We start from the raw sequence: 21,348 nt of genomic DNA on the forward strand, positions 1-21,348 counted from the left end.
ACAAATTACTGAGCCACTCGAAATCCCAGCTTCTCAAATGGGGACAAAGCCTTTATCATAGGATTGTGACAAGTGAATGAAAATTTGCATTAGCACAGAAAAGTACTCAATCAACAAGGACTTCAAACAATGTTTTTTTTCCTGAAATGAGATTACCTAATTATGATTATTGAGTCTTTTCTGACTTATTTATTTTTCCTGTTAGTGCCTTCATGTTAGTGAAGAAAAAAGATCAAATCAAATTAATTAATTTCGGGACTCAATTGTCTGCTTTCAATTCAGACAAATGAACTATTTAAGATAATTCTATATTATATTGATACTAAAGCCTATTATACATATTCTAATCTTCTGTAATTGCAATATTTTTCTATGTTGAGCAATTCAATGAATGCACATTTGATTTTTATATTTATGAATATAAACATTTTAACTTACAATTTAAATGAAAAATTTAATAAATGTCATTTTGAAGTCAAATTTGTATCATCTATCAATGATCCCTAATCCATTCTTATCAGTATTTAAGTTAGAAAGCCTTTTTATTAATATTCAAATATTCAGTTGAAACATATTTTTCTTTTGGACACATTGTTCCATTTTCTGTAGTTTCATATATACTTATTAACACATCTAATATAAGTATACACATGTACCTACATCCTGCAAATATAAGGGTAAAAGCCGAAAGATGGATCAGATGTCATAATGGTTGATCTTTCTTGGGCATTGAAGTGAGCCAGTTATTTAGATCACGATACACATGTTTAAGAATGTAAATATAGGGGCGCCTAGGTGGAGCAGTCGTTAAGCATCTGCCTTTGGCTCAGGGCGTGATCCTGGCTTTCTGGGATCGAGCCCCACATCAGGCTCCTCCGCTAGGAGCCTGCTTCTTCCTCTCCCACTCTCCCTGCTTGTGTTCCCTCTCTCGCTGGCTCTCTCTCTCAAATAAATAAATAAAATCTTTAAAACAAACAAACAAAACAAAACAAAAATGTAGATATAAGTAGGAGAAAGGGGCCAGTTAGCAGGTCTATATCGGAATTACGCATTATCATTTAACAAGTACTAGATAGGTAGAGACTCAGAATGTAGCTACTGAGAAAGCGTACTCTAAATAGTGAGAGAATGATGGTAGGAAGCAATTGAACATCAGAGGTTCAGGTACATTAACAACAGAAATGAGATAAAGTAGACCTTCAGGCAAGTATTGTTGGGTAATCTCAGGGTTTCTCAACAAGTAAACAGACCTGATAGCATGGAGGGCTGAAAGTCAACAATGATTCCATTTCCTATGAGGTCACACGTAATAGTAACAGGGACAATGCTGGGGCTGGCAATGGAGGCGTAGCAGTAAGTGGAAGCATAATTTGGGAAGCAGGTTGCATGGTGGTTAAGTACATGGGCTCTGAGCTAGATGGCCTGGGTTTCTTTAGGTCTCTATCCCTTAGTTTCCTCACCTGTAAAATGAGGATAGCACTCTCTCTCTCACAGTATTTGTACAGCACTTAAAGCAGTGGCTAAATCATGTTAAAGGGCTAAGTAAGTATTTTGCAACTTTATGGAAACCTCTAGACCCAGTCTTGTCTAATAATAAAGAATAGAAACATAGTCTGGTTTTTATATCAAGGAGTCACGATTCAGAATTCTAGGCGCACCTAGCTGGCTCAGTCAGTACAGCCTGCGACTCTTGATCTCAGGGTTTAAGCATAAGCCCCATGTTGGGCATGGAACCTACTTTAAAAAAAAAGAAAAAAGAAAAAAGTCAGGATTCTAAATACAGGGGCTCTGTTACCAAAGGTCAAGTGGGTCAAATGAAAGCCCACTGGTTAGCAGTAAGGAAAGTACAGAGAAAGATGGCAAAGGAGGAAGACAATATTAATTCACCTAGAATCAAAGTAAGCTGAGAGGGGTTCAGATCACACGAATCTACTATCTGCCTCAGTCCAAAGTGGTTTAAGAGTTAAGGTGCAGGGGCGCCTGGGTGGCACAGCGGTTAAGCGTCTGCCTTCGGCTCAGGGCATGATCCCAGCGTTCAGGGATCGAGCCCCACATCAGGCTCTTCCGCTATGAGCCTGCTTCTTCCTCTCCCACTCCCCCTGCTTGTGTTCCCTCTCTCTCTGGCTGTCTCTACCTCTCTCAAATAAATAAATAAAATCTTTAAAAAAAAACAAAGAGTTAAGGTGCAATTATGGTTTCAGTAGAGGGTATCACTGAGCCTAATGAAACCGGGTAGAACAGAAATGAAGCAACGAATAATGTCTGACAAGATACCAGAATGGAGATGAGGGATCAAATGTCTATACTATGGGAAAAGGAGGCATGCAAAGGCTAGAAACAAGGTGTTTGATTTTACTATCATTTTGCTAGGAGTATAATTTTCTTAATAGGTGAATTCATTTCAGAGTAATATCTACTTCTCATCTCTGAATTCCTGAACTCTGCTTCCCTGTGTTCTGCATATAAAAGCATTACATGAATTTTTTTAAAAAACAAGAATAAGGGGCGCCTGGGTGGCACAGTCGTTAAGCGTCTGCCTTCGGCTCAGGGCGTGATCCCAGCGATCCGGGATCGAGCCCCACATCAGGCTTCTCCACCAGGAGCCTGCTTCTTCCTCTCCCACTCCCCCTGCTTGTGTTCCCTCTCTCGCTGGCTGTCTCTCTCTGTCAAATAAATAAATAAATAAAATCTTAAAAAAATAAAAAATAAATAAATAAAAACAAAAATGAATGATTCATGAAATAATGTGAATAGACATGCCCTGTGAAATATAACTTCAAGTATCTTTCCATTCTAACTCACAGCATTAAATGTCCAATTATTACAAAGGAAAGCTATTTTCTTATCTTCAAGGAATGGGATTTAGGCCATTTTTGCTGAGCTGTCCTGTTGGAGCATAATTCAGAGACAAGCATAGGCAAATCTAATGCTGAAGTAAAAGGTATGACCAACAGTCTAAACTAGGTTATTAATGTGAGCAGACAGAACAGTGGAAGTGAGGTCCGGAGTACAAAGGGTCGGTACCAAATGGCAACGTTAAGGTAAAGAGCCCAAAGGTCACAGGCAAGACGGGAGTTACTATGATTTGAGGTTATGATGTGAATTGAATGAGGGAGGCAAACAAAACTGATTGCTATCAGAAACAAAAAGAAAAGCCCGAGACATGGAAGTGAGGTCTCCTTCATCTAATCATGGATTATATACTGGAGTCCTAGGAAATGGTCTAATTTATCTTTGGCATGCTAGTCAATTCTATTAAGCCCAGTTTTCTCATAAGAAGTGGGGGTACTTACTATTTTTAAAATAATTTAAAGGTGCAAGACTTAGAAGTCATTTAGTACAGTGCCTGGCATGAGTAGGCTATAAATAAAAAGGACAAGTCACGTCTACCACTTACTAATGGTGTGAACCATGGACAACTTACCCTTCCTGAGTCTCAGTTTCTTTATCTATAAAAGTTTACTTGGTGGGTAACTTTTAGCATGAGAGAAGATCCCAACATTTGACCAAGTGCCTGTCATGGAATAAGTGCTGAAGAAATAGAACAATCATTACGGTTAACCTCTGTGTTTCCACCTAGAAACTTACAAGATTTTTTTTTTCCCTTTGGTGCAGTGTTCACCCTACGGGATGCTTATCTTGGCTAAGACATACTACCTAGGAATTGGTATACTGAAAATTTATGTCTTATAAAATGCACGTCTGTGATAGTTTGGATTTTTGTTAATCAAATGTTAATTTCCCTGTTCCCACTGGGGACAAAGTATACATCCTGCTCCTTGGGTATTGGGGCTTGCCCTGCAACTTGCTTTGGTTAAAGGGATATTATCGAGCATGATGCAATGATAATGCAGTTTGACATAGATATGCCATTTAATAACCTAGTACAAGACTATACCCTAGATGGCTCCCAGTCCAAGGAAAATGAGGACACATACACAGTCTCAGCCTAGAATCAAATCCAGTAAATCCCAAAAGAACCCAACACAGCCACAGCCAAACCACAGTCCCATGAGTGAAGAAATAAACGCTTTTTGACATTGGGTTTCAGGGGAAGTTTATTATGCAGCATTATTATGGCAAGGAGATGAATCAAATGCCTAGCAAACAGACGAAGTGTTCAAGTAAGGGCAGAAATGGTGCAGCTATTTCTCAGCATCTCTCTGAGAACCTACTGTGTATCTGATGGAGGTCCTCGGGGTTGCTCATTTGGGTCTGAGATAAGTGTTTGTTATTGTCAGGATTAGCACCAAGGATACTCAGGAGAAAAGAAAATGAACTTGGGGAATACTATCAGGAAATAACCAAAATAACAAAAACAGACAAAGCAGATTTCAACTATTAAACATAACTAAACAAAGAGATAAAAATTTAACAGTCCATATTCCTCAAAAACAATTTTAGGGAATTGTTTGAAGACATAGCTTCAGAACTACAATATAAATGCTGGAAACGAGAGATTACTGGGTGTTCTTTCACTGTAGTGCTACGATATAGCATGATACACTCACTTCCGATTGGTGAGTCTATTCTATAATTCAGTAGAAACAGATGTTACCTTATACAATTTACAGTAGAAATGCAAATTTTTGCCTGATGAACAGACAACCCTGCAATCTTATTCTAACATCCTTGTTGAAACTTTTTTTTTTTTTTTTGGAGAGAGAAAGAGAGAGAGAGCGCAGGGGAGGGGCAGAGGGAGAGGAGAGAAAAATCTTAAGCAAGTTCCACCACCAGTGCAGAGCGTGACAGGGGCTCGATGTCATGAGCCTGAGATCATGACCTGGGCCTAAATCAAGAGTCAGTTGCTTAACTGATTCAGCCACCCAGGTGCCCCTTTGGAAACATTTTTTTACCATTTCATTGACTATGTAATTAATTACCATGTTGAACAAAATCTTTGATAGGTATGCATTTCATACTTGTGTGAGAATCATGTTTTTAGCTCTTTGAAAAAAGATAATAATAATCTAAACACAAATTGGGACAGAAGAAGGACAGAGGTCTGCCTCTAAGGTTGGCAAGTAGGCCACAACCACCTGCCTAAATTGCAGTGCAGAATCCCCTTCCACGCAGCTCACACCCTTCCCAGATGCCAGTGCAGGAAATAAATATACATATATATTTATTTATATACATATAGTATATAAAGAGTTCTACAAGGAACTCAAGCAGGGACATGCCAGCTACTGTTCTCAGACAGCACATCTTACCTAAGTGGTAAGAAGGGAGACCACATGAGATATAGCCAATATCCACAGCCTTTTGAAGGGTGAAGACCTGTTATTCTGCTGGGTTTTAAAATTGTTTGTGTCCTTTTATTTTTTATTTTTTTTTTAGCTCCTTGCAGAATTTAGAAGGAAACAGGAAACTCAGCAGAGATCTGGTTACTTATAAATCTTACCACACAGGTTGGTATGGCAGAGACTGACAGTTACTTTAATGAGCAGTTACTTTGACCATGACCATTTGGACTGTAAAGGATAATAGCTTTCTGGGGTGGGGGGGGCAGAGATTGTTTCTAATTCAAGAAAATTCAGAGGTCTTAAACATTAAATAAAATCTGATGCCAACCATAAACACATTTTCAAAAATCTCCAAAAGAATTCTACAAAAAATGTTCAACAGGTGCTCTTAATTAGGTACTGGAGTTTATAGGTCCCCTAGCTAATTTAGAAGCTCTCTCAAGTAACTGAAAGTGCCTCTTCCTACTATAATACGTTATTCTCTATTTTTCCCAACTGAATGAATATGACTTTTCAAGCTCCCTGCAGGTGCAAGTTTAAATTAATTTATTATCTTCCGGACCCAAGGCAGAGGTCCTAGTCCTTGATCATTTTGCTTGTCAATATGTAATGTTCTGTTAGGTTGGGTGTTACCCAAAAAGGGACACAAATGAGGCTTCTCCACCAGGGGACATTGTTAATCAAAAAATCTAAACCTTAACTTCTTGGTCATCTATACCTCAGTAATTCCTCTAGTTGTTCCAAAAGTTTTTGTCATTCTCCATGTTATCTCCTCTCTCTGTGTCTTTGCTAGTTCATGTGCCTGCAATTAACTTTCTCTCTTTTGTTCATCAGGCAAACTGCTATTCTTTTTTTAGATTTGCCCTCAATTTGCCTTCATCAGATGGAGTTCTAAATTCATGCTTCCCAGGAAATTCATGCATAAACCAGCAGTATGGCACTTCTTATAATGTATGTTACTTGCTTGTTTACATGTTTCTCTCCATAAGAAACATAATGAAGATTGCTACAAATTAGTTTCTCTATGGCATCTCAGCCAGCTGTGCTGAGAGTTAACCCCACCCACCAATACTCCTGCAGCAGTTGGAGCTAGGTCTCTCAGCCCACAATGCTGGGGCCGGCCAGCCCTGTCCCCCAGTGCGACAATTGTACTCTGAGCCAGTCACTCTAGACACCTAGGCTGGGGGTCAGCGCCTCCCCAACAGTGCATCAACAGCAGTCACAGGAGGAAGCATGTAGCCCATATAGAGGGCACCCCTGGAGTGTCTGATTGCAGTGACCAGAAGTGATTGTGCCACTGGGCCCCAAGGGACACCTCCTACACCACTACTTTCAAGATCAGGAAACATAGCTAACCTACCTAATACATAAAACCAAACACAAAGAGTCAGACAAAATGAGGAGACAGAGAAATATATTCCAAACAAAACAATAATTTCAAAAAAAAAAAAAAGCCAACAAACTCAGAAAAAAACCTAAATACAAAGATAAGCAATCCACCTAATAAAGAGTTCAAAGAAATGGTCATAAAGATGCTACCCAGACTTGAGAGAAGAGTAGATGAACTCAGTGAAAACTTCAAAAAAGAAAAAGAAAATATAAAAAAGAACTAATCAGAGCTAAAGAATATAACCACTGAAATGAAAAATACACTAAAGGGAATCAATAGCAGATTAGAGAACTCAAAAGAATAGATAAGTGACCGGGAAGATATGGTAGTGGAAAGCACTCAAGCTGAACAGCAAAAAGAAGGAAAAAAAAATTTTTTTAAAAATGAGGATAGGTTAAGGACCTCTGGAACAATACCAAGCACATTAGCTTGTGAATACATTACAGGTGTCCCAGAAGGCAAAGAGAGAGATAAAAAGGTAGAAAACTTATTTGAGGAAATAATAGCTAAAAACCTCCCTAACATGGGGAAGGAAACAGATATCTAGGTCTAGGAATCACAAAGAACCACACCAAGACACATAATAAAAATGTCAAAATTTGGGGTGCCTGGCTAACTCAGTTAAGTGTCTGACTCCTGATTTCAGCTTAGGTCATGGTCTCATGGGTTGTGAGAGTGAGCCCCATGTCAGGCTCCATGCTCAGTGGAGAGTCTGCTCGAGATTCTCTCCCTCTGTCTCTCTTCCCACACACACTCTCTCTCTCAATCTCTCTCAAAAAAATAAATATATACATTAAAAAAAGTCAAAAATTAAAGAGAATCTTAAAAGTAGCAAGAAAAAAGCAAAAAGTTACATATAAGGGAAATCCCATAAGGCTATCAGCTAATATCTCACCAGAAACTTTAAAGGCCAGAAGAGGGTAGCATGTTATATTCAAAGTGCTGAACAGAAAAAAACCTACAACCAAGAATACTCTACCTGGCAATGTTATCATTCAGAGTTGAAGGAGAAATAAAAAGTTTTCCAAAGAAAAGTTAAAGAAGTTCATCATCCCAAAACCAACCTTAAAAGAAATGTTAAAGGAACCACTTCAAGCAGAAAAAGAAAGGTCATAACTAGAAGAAAATTATTAAAAATAAAAATCACTGTTAAAAGAAATAGTAAAGATAGATCTATCACTTATAAAGCTACTATGAAGGTTAAAAGACAAAAATAGTAAAATCAATTATATCTACAAAAATTAAGAGATACACACAATGAAAAGGTGTAAAATATGACATCACAAAGTATGGAGTGAAAGAGTAAAAAAACATAGGGCACTTAAAAATGTATTTGAATTGGAATGCCTGGGTGGCTCAATTGGTCAGCTCAGGTCATGATGCCAGGGTCTTGAGATCAAGCTCCACTGGGCTCTGTGCTCAGCACAGAGTCTGCTTGTCCTTTTCCTTCTGCTACTCCCCTACTTGCTGTCTCTCTCTCTTACAAATAAATAAAATCTTAGAAACACACACACATACACACACACACAAGTGTGACACTCCTGAAAAGTGACATCAGCTTTGTGCTTGCAAGCCCTTGGCATCCCTTATACATAGGTCACTTAGTGAGTGTCAGCTTGTGACCAGCTACTCTTCTAAATTCAAGGGTATAGCAATGGAAAAAAAAAATTAAAATTCTTATCTTCTTTGAGTTTGCATTCAAATGGGGAGAAAGGGAATAAATACTTAAAATACTACCATGTTAGATGGGGACTAGTGCTGAGGAGAAAAATTAAGCAAGAAAGGGAAATACAGAATATGAGCTGGATATTTACAGAATTATTTAGGCCATGAGAAACGCTAACAGGTGAAGTACTGAGCGTGAAGGTATCTCAGGAAAAGTAATTCCATGCAGAGGGATAAGACAAGAAAAATCGTTGGGCTGCAGATAGGTACACAAAAGAGAAACAAATGTAGTAATCATAAAGTGGGGATACGTGGAGAAGGAAGTCAAAGAGGTTGGACGAGTGAATGGGGTGGGGATGGCAGAAGGGTCAAACTCTGTTAGTACTTTACATTTCACTCACTGTGAAACTGGACGTCACTGAAGCCGTCTAGCCGATCTTTTGAGAATAAAGGTGACTTAGAGATTGGGAAGAAGGAGCAACAGCTACATTATGATTTTCATGGACACAACACATTTAACATTTTATCTTATCAAACTTGTTCGTCTTCACTTATTATTTTAAAAATAAATTTCATTCCATTATCATGAAGCACAGGTGCTCAGTATGGAAAAAAATTGTAGCCAAAAATTAAAGGAGAGAAATTACATAGTCCAAACACCAACAGATAAACAACAGTGAAATATTGGTTTATATCTTTCCAGGCCTTTCTCTCTCACCCTACCCCCTATCAGAGTGTGTGTGTGTGTGTGTCTTTACTCTTGAGTCCATACTAAAAATTCCTTCAGAGAAATGTTTGTTCTGACTGATGTTACCATTTTAGTCACTGGTCAACTCCACAAAATAGTAGTTTCAACAGAAATTAACCACTTTATGACTTAGTAATCATTCTTATTTTTAAATAAATGGACTGTTGCCATTTATCTACAGTAACTAATCATAATAGATTACAAATGTCTTCACATTTCATTAGGTGAAACTTGCTTTGCTAGGATTTACAAATATTCACATAGAGATTGAGACTACTTGTGAATTTTTGGTTTTTCATTCAGTCCCACACTGAGTAGAAACTGGAAGCACTATCTGTGTGAACTAACATGGAATAATATTAAACTAACATTACCAATTTTATGAGATACTTGGGATGAGTACTATGTTAAGAATTCTTTCAACTTCTTGTGTTATATAAATACAATAATCTTTCATAAGATAAATACTCAGTGAAATATTATGTAAACTGTAAGTATAAATAAAAACTGCATAAATTATAAAATTGGCTTACTGTTGAAATTCAATAAAATTAAAATGTTTACTAAAACGTCCTAATTATGATAAAGTGTGGTTTTGAGAGAAAGAACAAATATAGAAGTGTTATTATCAGCTCTCTAAAATCTTCTCATTTTGAAGCATGCAAAGTACATTTTACACTACAAGTACAAGATAAATATTTTGTTTCAGGCAGTCACATATAAAATAAAAAATAAGTAAAATATTATAGGAAGTATATGCTTCCAAATGCATCGCTAAAGGGAAGTGTTATAAAATTCATGACTTAGTGGCAGTATTCAACAATAAAAATCAACAAACTTTTCACTAATTGGCTAACTTTACAGGGGGTATACATGACTTTTCTGACCAGCAGCATAAAATGCAATTAAAGAAGAACTTAAGAACCTCCTCTGTTTTGACAATTCTATAGAACTCTCATATTGCTAAGAAGATTACTGGAAAAGTGCTGTGGACTTAAAGATAAGAGATTTTTTTTTTCTTTAGGGATGTTGGTTTTTATTTCAAGGTTTGTAGGTCCAAATAATTCACTGAAACCTGTCCTATGGATTATTCAGTGAAGAACCAAAAAAAAGTGAGTCAATACAAATCTCTCTATATATGCATTTACCTACAAAAAACTGGCATACTTAGTGTAAATACATACACCTATCCATAAAAGAAAAAATACTGATTTGTAACCATATTAAACATATATATGTGTGTGTGTGTGTATATATATGAATGTGTATGTATGTGTGTGTACATATATATACACACACACACATATATACATCTCAAAATTGATCCATAAAAGAAAAAAATACTGGTTTGTAACACTATTAAACATATATGTATGAATATGTGTGTGTGTGTGTGTGTGTGTGTGTGTGTGTGTGTGTGTATCTCAAAATGGATGCAGGTGAAATGTAGTCCATTCCTTTCCTTACCTTCACATCTATTTAACTTCAATTGTTATTTAAGTACGCGTATATTCCAAAATATTTCTAGGTTGAATAATTTGTGCAATGCCATGTAAATAAATGCTCAGTGAATATTTACTGAGTGATTATTACTAGAAAAAAATTCATTGAAAACAGTATTTTAATTCTATAAATCTATTTTTCAAAATTAAAAAAAATACTGAAACACTATTTTAAATGAGAATTGCATTCCTAAAATTAAACTGGAAAAATATTTTTCTTGATTTTATAAGATGATTAATTTTATTTCAAGTATTTTAATTTTCTGGTTTATATAAAAAGCTTATCACTAATATACCAATTTTTTTGTAACTATAACAAAAGTTAAGTAGATGATAAAATATATATGAATGTAATACATACAGTGTCAATATGCAATATGAAGTTACACATGAAAATCCTTTATACAGAAAAATAACATATAAAACAATATACTAGGGTATAGGTCTAAGAAGGAAAATATTAAAATCACATGATTTAAATAATTTCTTCCTATGGTCCCTGAATTTAGAGCTTTAGAAAAATACTTAAAACAGAATTCTTATTAGATTCCTGTCTGTGTGTGTCTCAAGGGTGTTTCTAGAATGCAATCTGTATATGATATTCTGGAGCCTAAAAGGGGCAGGTAGAAGCACATGTAGAAACAGTCTGTAATCAAAATTTACTTCCCTAGAGACCTTAACACAAACACTGTGCTGAGAAAGTGATGGGCTGAAAAAGACGACTGTTCAGAGGCAACCCTGGAGAATACAGTTTACTTTGGACCAAAAGACCCTCAATTCTGAGTCAGTTGTAAGAAGGGAAACTAGAGAAATGAAGTCTCTAGGAGTAGGACATTATGGTGCCTCCCCAGGTTGCAAGTAACACTAGGAGAGAGTAAACAAGTTCCTTTGCTATTTTCCTGAGAAGTGCTATACAACATCTTAGTCACCAATAGATTTCGGTGTTAGTAACTATCATCCAGAGCAGGGTTTCTCAGCCTTGGCTCTATTAACATGTAGGGCTGGATAATTCTTTGCTATGGGGAGCTCTCTTGTGCACCGTGGAAATATTAAGCAGCACTGTCGGCCTCTATCCACTAGATTACAGTCATATCTCCCAGTTGTGGCAGTCAATACTATCTCCAGCCATTGCCCAGTGTCCCTGGGAAGGGAAGGGAATGTGCAGAGTGGGGAATCGCTTCTAATTGAGTATCACTGCTCTAAATGGGGTAATAAAAAAGAATTAACATGGGTTACCTAGAGATTTCTTTTTCTGGCTCTCCTCTCTTAGTTTGACTTAATATTTTCTTTTCATGTATTTGCTTGCCACTTTTATGAACACTTAATAAATGCCTTCAAACACAATCAACAAAAATGAAATGCCTTTAATCATCTCTGATTGATCTAGACATCCATGAAAATCTCTTTTACCAGTGAATTTTTCTGAAATGTGACTTAAGTTGTAGTTTTTCTTAATATTCCATGAAAAAGGGACAGTTAGGTTTCATCCCTACTCATGACAGTACAGTGAGAAGAGAAAGGGGTGTGTGTGTGTGTGTTTGTATGTGTGTGTGTGTGTGTGTGTGTGTGTGTGTGTGTGTATACAATTAACATCCAGAGAATCCCTAGAGTTTTCCCTAGTATGACTGGAAAAGTTAGCTTAAACATTAGAGGTCATGTGTAATAATAACTTCAATATTTCCTCCTCAGAATATCTAACTTCTACTCGCAATATTAAAAACCAAAATAACAAATTAAGAAAGCATTCAGAATAAAAATTACAATTATCCATGCTCACTAAAAGCCTCTAAAGTGCCTGTAGGAAGCCAGATATCAAATTCTATTTCTCTTTGCAGGACATGCCAAGAGTTAATAAAATGTGGTTTTTTTATAACATCTCTTCATTAATATTTACAAAATAGATTTCTTACTTTTAAAAATTGTATTTGATTTCTAACAAACCTTGTGAAACTTCTATAGAATATGTTGCCAGATTCTATGTAAAGTTACAGAGAAGAACACTTTACCCCCAAATTCAGTACTGTTATTTTATAAAAGGAAGAAAAATAACTAAAAATGCCCTTTACTTTCTAAAACATCCTCTATTGAAAAAAGGGGTATGCCCTTCATAGCATTTCCCCCCCTTTTGGCCCAAAGATCTCTCTTCTCAACAGAATTCATTGACAAACTTTTTAATTACTGAGTACTTTTTACAAAAGTAAATTTTAGGGGTGTCCGGGTGGCTCAGTTAGTTAATTATCCAACTCTTGGTTTCAGCCCACGTCATGATCTCAGGACTCTGTACTTAACTGGGAGTCTGTTTGCTCCTCCCCCAACTCGTGCTTTCTCTCTCTCTCTCAAATAAATAAATAAAATCTTTTTTAAAGTAAATTTTATTGCCTCTCCTTTGACAAAAGTGCTAGACCACAAGCTAAGTGTTAAGGTCACATTGTCATTTCTTTTTATACTTTACTAAGTAAACAACTCTAGAACTATTGAGAGATGAGACATTAGTTCATTAACCCTTTGAAGTGAGGTGGTGAGACATTAGGATTCATGATGTCAATGTTCCTAAGAAATCACACTCAGGGACTTATTAGTAAGATGACATTTATAATTCATCCCATTAATCTATATCAATCCTGAGTGAAATTTCTGGCTTTATACTCTAACTCTGCTTACAGAAGTGCCTATCCCAGGTGCAGAGGAGATACCCAATAAATGATTACGGAATGAAAGTCAATGATAATGAGAGATCTCATACTTGTTTGTGATGAACAATGCTAACCATATTTATGAAACTTGGAAACGTAACATACGGTTCCGTAAGAGAGTAGAGCAGAAGACAGCACCAGATAGCGTGTCAGCTCTGTTTCAATTACATGTAGGATAAACAAATAGAGACTCCATGGTGCAATCATATTGCTTTCAAGAGTACCTTGGAGTCCACTAAAAGTAGTTATCTCCACACCCAAGAACCAGGCAATGCAGGCAAAAACCTCGTTGTTTTTAATTACCATGCATGCTTGTTAAAGGACTATAAACATGCCCCTTGCTTTACGGTTTTACAAAAGCTTGTACAAAGAACAGAGATGACTTCTACCTTTCCTTTCTGTATCAGATGGCTAGAGCTGCGCTAACTTAACATGTTTTCCTTTTTTAGATTTCTAGATTTGATTAGAAGGTTATGATATTAGAATGCAGCACCATAATTTAGTTTGGTTCATTAGGCTCTTTACCAGCAGATGTAGTTGATCATAAAAATACATTTTAGTCTCCATCAAGTTAAGTTAGTCTCAGGACAAAATTATATATAATATATATAACCTCAGTGTGACTGCTCAGAAAGGTGGATACACTATGATAAAAGGAAATTCAAACTAAATCAATCTTTGAGGCATTAATCCAGGACATAATACAACAAAATGTTATCAAAAATGTCTATTGTCTTTTGTCTTTTTTGCTTTACTTTTTTAAATTAAAATATAGTGTCAGAGGGGATCCTACCAAATGGTCTCTCAGTGAAACAAAAGCATCAACCCTGCCTTTTTGCACTTTTCACGTAATTACTCTTCCAACACTGTACCTACTGGAGAGGTGTGGTGGTGTGATGATAATAGGCTTAGTCTCTGTTGTCAGACTAATATGAGGGGCACTTAGTATTTATTGTGAAATCAGGCCAGTTATTTATCTTCTCTAAACCTCCACGGTTTTGTCTGTAGAGTAGGAATAATGACAGGGCCTGCTACCTAGTTGTTGTGGGTACTGAATGAGATGAAAATGCCATAGAGTGGAAATTACAGTTGTTTCGTTTACGGTGTATGCCCAACACCTACACAGGTAACTGGCACAGAACATACTCATTACATATTTTGTCAAATAAACGAATATATGAAATGCATGGCATTTACTTTACTGCATTGCATTGATTTTTTTTTTTTCCTGAATATATCACATGAGAGCTAAACATAAAACTGCAGGAAGGTATTTATCATTTGGGGACTGATAGTGTGCCTCCGACCCCCTGTGACAATAATTATGACCATATCCTTTTTCTATTTATCACAATGTTTTCTGATTTTTTAGTAGTTACCATATTTTACCAGTCTGAGAATATGATGTTCTTTCAAGTTAAATATTTACTTATCTGTGTGCTTTTTATCTCATTCAGTCCTATTTTATGATTGCTTTATTCTTATTAAACTTGAAGTCATTTTTAAATATCTGATGGGACTACAAGGGTTAAGCTGGGTTCCTATGCAGCATAGTTTCTCATATAAACAGACACAAACTGTGTTTCTTGCATATAGAAATAAAAGAATATAGGGGCGCCTGGGTGGCGTAGTTGTTAAGCTTCTGCCTTTGGCTCAGGGTGTGATCCCAGCGTTCTGGGATCGAGCCCCACATCAGGCTCTTCCGCTAGGAGCCTGCTTCTTCCTCTCCCACTCCCCCTGCTTGTGTTCCCTCTCTCACTGGCTGTCTCTCTCTCTCTCTGTCAAATAAATAAATAAATAATCTATAAAAAAAAAGAAATAAAAGAATATAGAAAAGTAAACAGAAAATATTGAAAAGCACTAAGTGTGCCTGTGTCCGATACTCAGAGGTACTTTGTAAGTTAGGATTTCCTCTTTTCCTCTGTAAAAATCTGTAAGATAATCCTAAAAATCAATAAGCTGATGAAAGATCTGAAATTATCACATCTCACATTGGACATTTTTGTTACGGTAATTATAATAACACCAAAAGGCACTGTGACTCTACTATGTATTCTGACAGTCTCTACTTGTTTGTGATTGGTTGCTATGTGGTGTCATATGATTCTATGCCCCAGAGCCCAACACATTGTAAGTTAGTAAACACTTCCTAAATGATATTTATAAAGTAATGTCAACTCATGCAAATCATGATGTCTTAGAAAAGTTTGGTTGACAAATCAAACTTATACTCAACCCAATATTCTAAGTATTTCACCTAACTCTACTTTTTTTTTCAGTAAAATGAAAACTAGACTTGAGAATTCTCTGAGCAGACAAACTATTTAAGCCACGTGAGTAGACCTAAATCTATCTTATTTCATAAACATGAGTGAAATTTAACCTAGGTTATCTCTTGTAAATGACTCTGACAATGGTAAAAGAAACTTAAGTCACCTTCCTAAAAATGGTATGAAATAATCAATCCTCTGCCACCTGGAAACCCCTATTATAATAACCAATCCTTGCAAAAGGTAAACAACTTCATTTTCACTTTTAAGCCACCCTGTAACTTCATGCCACTGAGCTACACGCAGTCTTCGAATTGTGAGGCTCTCGGTGTCCAAACTGTTCTTATATGCACAATAAACTCTTGTTAAACACTGTTTATTGACTTGGTGGTTTCATTTTTTTTTTTGACATTTGTGATGCATAAAAATTGCTCATGAATTTCAAAATCTATGTCTTAAAACTTGGAAAATTAATTATTGATGAACAACGGGAATTAATAACTTTTTATAATTTGTGCAGTTAAAATCCTATTATACGATTTGAAATTGTGACAGTAAAACAGAGGTTGAAAGTAATTCTAGTATTTACAAATTTTCTTTTCATCCTGTATAAATATTTAAAAAGTATAAATGTGAATAAAATGTTGAGAACACAAAATATGTTTTTCTAACATTTTGATTAATGCTTTCTTCCAACTTACATAATTATTTTCTGTATTCTGATAATGAATTTTAAAAAGATCAGCCTAAAAATATGAGAACCCCAATTTAATATGTACACATATATATCGTAATTATATTTAGACTAAAGTAAAAGTAAGTGATAGCTTTGGTAATGCTATCATACTGATGTAATGAATGTTGACATATTTGTTTTACTTATAAGGCAAATAATTCGAATCAATTAGTATAGAATCAGCAAATTAATAATGGACTGGAAGAAAATATTGCCAAGGATGTCACTTTATACTCGAGTAAAAAAAAAAAAATTTAGAAAGATAAAGTTTGATTTGCTTACAAATAAAATTCCGATAGACAATTTTCTCATTAAATAAAAAAAATGTAAATTGTGTACTGTGGGAATTAAATGTGACCATATGTTTATATCATAAAGGCTGAAAATATAATACATGACTTAGGAGATAATATGGGAAGGCTTTAGCATTAAATTAGAAGGGAAAAAACTTACATGAAATCTATTTGTTTTGGTTGGAGCAAATTATCTATTTCTGGATCAAGCATAACATATTGTTTGGGAACAAGAAAGCCATTTTGTTCACACATTTTAAATGTTATACTTGTCACTTAAAATTTCTAGAGATATTTACAAAGAAAAACGTGCCTAATGATAAGGTTGTAAGGAGGTAAATGGCTAAAAAATGTTGTTAGAATAACACTGTCACCATGAATTTTTCTGACAGGTACAATAATACTTAGAAATATATTGTAAAGTAGCCTTAAATAAAACCTCTATTATAGATATGGGTATGATCATTTATCTTAAAAAAAAAAGTCAAAATAAGCTGAAATAAGACAGGTAACATCAGCAACCCTGGGCAACTCAGTAGACTGTTGATTATAAGCAGAAATATTTTTATAAAAAGAGAAATGTCTGAAAAACTAGTGCAGTGACTGAAACATATCTGAAGAACATGGTGTAAGTAATATGTTTATATTGTATGTTAAAAATTGCGATAGCATTATGTATACATGGCATTTTAAAGAGAAGATATTTACTTACAGGCTTACAAACTTTTAAATTAGGTTTTTCCCAAAAACTGATGGAATCAAAGAATTTTTATGTCAGCATATTTACCAAATGGCAACTTTTATGTTTTAATTAAAAGCAGATTAATTCTGAAAAAAATACAGTAGCAGGCACCGATGCTGTATGCCAGTTTTTTGTGGTTTTCCCACTTCTGGGCACATGGTTGGTGGGCCCTCGACACCCCCCTACCTATGACCATATGACTCATTTTGTTTTGACCAATAAAATGTGACAAGTGTTATGTGCCACTTCTGAATGGAAATTTAAGATCTAATGTGAAATTTGTGACTTACTCTCTTTCCCTCAAAGTCTATAACATAACCTAAAAAGATAAAAGATTATTCCATCAACCTGAGTGTTACAGGGATGGCAGGCAGGTACCTGGTGGCCAGCAACAGATGTAGAGCGTAAGTAAGCAACCAATCCATCAATAAATGATGCTGAAGTCACTAAAATCTGGGAACTGTTGTTCAGCATAACCACAGATTCAGTCTATTTCACTCTATTTGGGGGACCATACACTGTAGTGATTAAGGGTGTAAATTCTGGAATCAAGACTGCTTGGTTTCATATCCCAGATTTGTCACCATGTATTTGATATCTATGTGGGAATTGTATGTCAACTTGCTATGCCTTAATTTCCTCCTCTGTAAAATGAGAATAATGATAGAATCAATCTTGTGTTTAAGATTACATGAGTCAACACACACATAGCACTTAAAAGTCTACTTAGCATGCAGTAGCACCTAATAAATATCAGCCATTATTCTTTCCACCTAGAAGAACTATGGTACTTTGCATTTGCTTATGATTGTAATACTATGATTATTCATAATTATAACTGTAAAAATCAAATGCAAACTCTACCTTATTAGAATTTTAGTAGTTCTATTGTTTTTCTTAGAACCATCATACTCCAGAATGATAAGTACATGCTATCTTCCTACTAAACAGCATATTTGATTTATAATAATATTTGACAGTGAGAGAGAGAGAGAGAATGAGCAGGGAGGAGTGGCAGAGGGAGAAGCAGACTCTGCGCTGAGCAAGGAGTCCAACTCCAGCTTGATCCTAGGAACCGGGATCATGACTCAAGCTGAAGGCAGATGCTTAACAGACTGAGCCACCCAGGTGCCCGTATTTTTTCTAATTTTGATAAAGAGTGAATATGAGAGCAGCGATACCAATACTATTAACTCTCATCATTTGGAAAATATTTATTTTCCCCTGGCATGAGTGTACCAGCACGTTTCCAGTGAGAGTAGCAGATGTAGACATGGCATGAGTAATAGAAAGCATTATGGACTAAGATTCTGAAGACTAATACTGCAGTTGGGAGGCAGCTTTGCCCCCTTCAGCTTGTCAATCCCTAATACGGTTTTCTAACACTTTTGCTACTCGAAAATCACCGTGTTAAAGCATACTGACATCCAGCTCTCAAAAGTCTAGTTACTTGTTCAACCTTACAGAACAAAGAATATGAATACAACTCTCTTTAGTATCCCATCTTAGGTCCATGAGGATTTATATTTCAATTCTGAATGCAGGCTGGCCTGTCTTTGCTCTGTAAAACAATACAAAACAAAAATCGAAAAAGAGACAAAACCAAAAAACCCCAAAATAGCACTTCAGTCTATTCTCCAATAAATTTTCTGTCCTGATTCTGGATAAGTAAACTTTTTGAATCCATTTTCTATTAAGTTACTTCAGTAAATCTGTAAAGCAAGGAGGTTGAATTATATTACCTCTAACCACTCCCCACCCCCTCACCATCTTTAAAGAGAATTGATAAATCCTATAAGACAACATGTTCTTAATTTTAAAGAGCTAATACCGTGGTTGGGGTGATAAGAGTAGCATACATGAGGGGTGCCTGGGTGGCACAATGGCTAGGCGTCTGCCTTGGGCTCAGGGCGTGATCCCAGCGTTATGGGTTCGAGCCCCACATCAGGCTCCTCCGCTATGAGCCTGCTTCTTCCTCTCCCACTCCCCCTGCTTGTGTTCCCTCCCTCGCTGGCTGTCTCTATCTCTGTCGAATAAAATAAAATCTTGAAAAAAAAAAAAGAGTAGCACACATAAAATACCCACAGATAAGTTCAAGTGTTCCACGAATCACCTACAAGTCTACAGAGAAGTGTACTTTACAGCATGGGCTCTGGGTCCAGAGAACCTATGCTTAAATGCAGCCTAGCAGCTTTCTAGGTAGTGTGATTTGGGTAAGTTACTTAATTTCCCTATATTTCAGTTTTCTTGCTTGCAAAAGGGTATAAGAGTAGCTAGCTCCAAGACTTTTGTGAGGTTTAAAATATTTAAAATATGTAAAGCCTTGAGAACAGCACTTGACATATAGTAAGAGCCAAAAATGTTAGCCATTATTGAACTACAGAGTGCTTTAAAGAAGATGGAGCTCAATTATGCCTAAAGAAGTCAGGTAATATGTTGGGGTGGAATGGGGAATATGGAACTTGTTTTCCTCTTCGTATGAACAAGCAAGAGAGAAGAAATAGCTCCAATGGTTAAGGGACTGATGTGAGTAAAGGCACTGAGACTTGAGGGTAGAAATTACACAGTCTGTTTGTGAAACAGCAGGAGAACATACAAATCACGCTGCAAATGTTAGATTCAGTTTTTCTTATATGTGTTTTCTCTTATGGGAATTTTTCTACAGTACTTTTGATGCACACTAAGTGGAGGAAATGAAGTATAAAAAGAATAGACATTTTACAGAAATAAACCTACATCCAAAATATCTTAAGACCAGGTATTTTATATTCAGTAAAATATGAAATAAACTACATATAGTGTAACTAGAAGAAGAAAACAAAGAAAGCATACACTCTATTGTAATCATTGCTCTAGTATGAGTAATTTTTTTTTAAAGATTTTATTTATTTATTTGAGAGAAAGAGAGGGAGAGAGAGCATGAGCAGGGTGAGAGGCAGGCTCCCCGCTGAGCAGGGAGCGAGATGTGGGCCTCGATCCCTGGATTCCGGGATCATGACCTGTGCTGAAGGCAGATGCTTAACTGACCGAGCCACCCAGGCGTCCGCAGCATGAATAATTTTGTATAAATAGCAAATGGAACCAAAGAATAAAACAAGTAAATATTTATAATTTCAAAATTATAAGAGCTAAATAACTAGCTCTTCTCTTCTATGTTATAGTATATTACAGCACACATTCAGAGAATTTTTTTCAAAGTTATTTTTGGTTTTGTTTTTTTGTTTGAGTATAGTTGACACACAATGTTATCTTTTTAAAGGAATTTTACTTTTTTTCCTCCAATCATGAAATTCTTGATTTTCAAAAAGTGCAATTCCTGAAAGTTTGCCTTAAGTGAAAAATAAAAGGAAACAAAAAGATATCCTCCAAGAAAAGCAAAGCAATCTTCTATCTCTTGCCTCAAACTGTGTTTTGGAACATCCAAAACACAGAAGAAAAAACAAAAATAATTGCAATCTCAGTCAGATAAACTTTTTCTTAAAAGGCTTTTTTTTTCTTTAAACAATTAAAGAGAAATGAAAAATCCAGGAGACTGAGTTTGCCATTCCATTCCAATAGAGTATCCTTCTCAGTAACTGGTGGGAATGGAACAGGTGAGAAGGAGGAATTAAAGCAACTGACTTTTCTCCAGGGAAGGAGAAGAGGAGAGGTGACTCTGCTTGATCTTATGGACATAAAAACTAGATCTCTAAGAAAATAAACTAGTAATACTTGCTAGGAGAGGGTCCCTTAACTATGGAAATTTTAATAGATGTCCCTGATTAAGGATTGATTTGAAAAATAAACTTAAAAATCTATGGATTTATGAACATGGGCCTCTTTGAAAAATGTCATTGTTGGAATATAAAATGGAGAAGTTTCACGAATGAAACATTCTTTCTGCTGTGTAAGTAACTCTATCTGATCTACTATTCTGGACTAGAGGGTAGGTGTTCAGTTCAGGGTGAAAGAGTTTGAAGAGCTGCCCTCAACATCCCAGACTGTCCCTCTTTCATCTGCACTTGATTGCCAAAACCTTTGAAATTATTAGTAAAGCCTGATATTGGGTAAGATCTATGATTTG

At 35.9% G+C, this 21,348-nt stretch overlaps 1 protein-coding gene across 2 annotated transcripts in view; it reads right to left on the minus strand.

Annotated features, from left to right (window-relative positions):
• CCSER1 (coiled-coil serine rich protein 1) overlaps positions 1-21,348 on the minus strand; it is a 1,291,424-nt gene that overhangs the window by 538,357 nt on the left and 731,719 nt on the right. The window lies entirely within an intron of this gene.

The sequence above is a fragment of the Ursus americanus genome, chromosome 8, assembly GCF_024610735.1.
Source record: "Ursus americanus isolate L20-20 chromosome 8, mUrsAme1.1.p, whole genome shotgun sequence".
Classification (NCBI taxonomy): Eukaryota; Metazoa; Chordata; class Mammalia; order Carnivora; family Ursidae; genus Ursus; species Ursus americanus.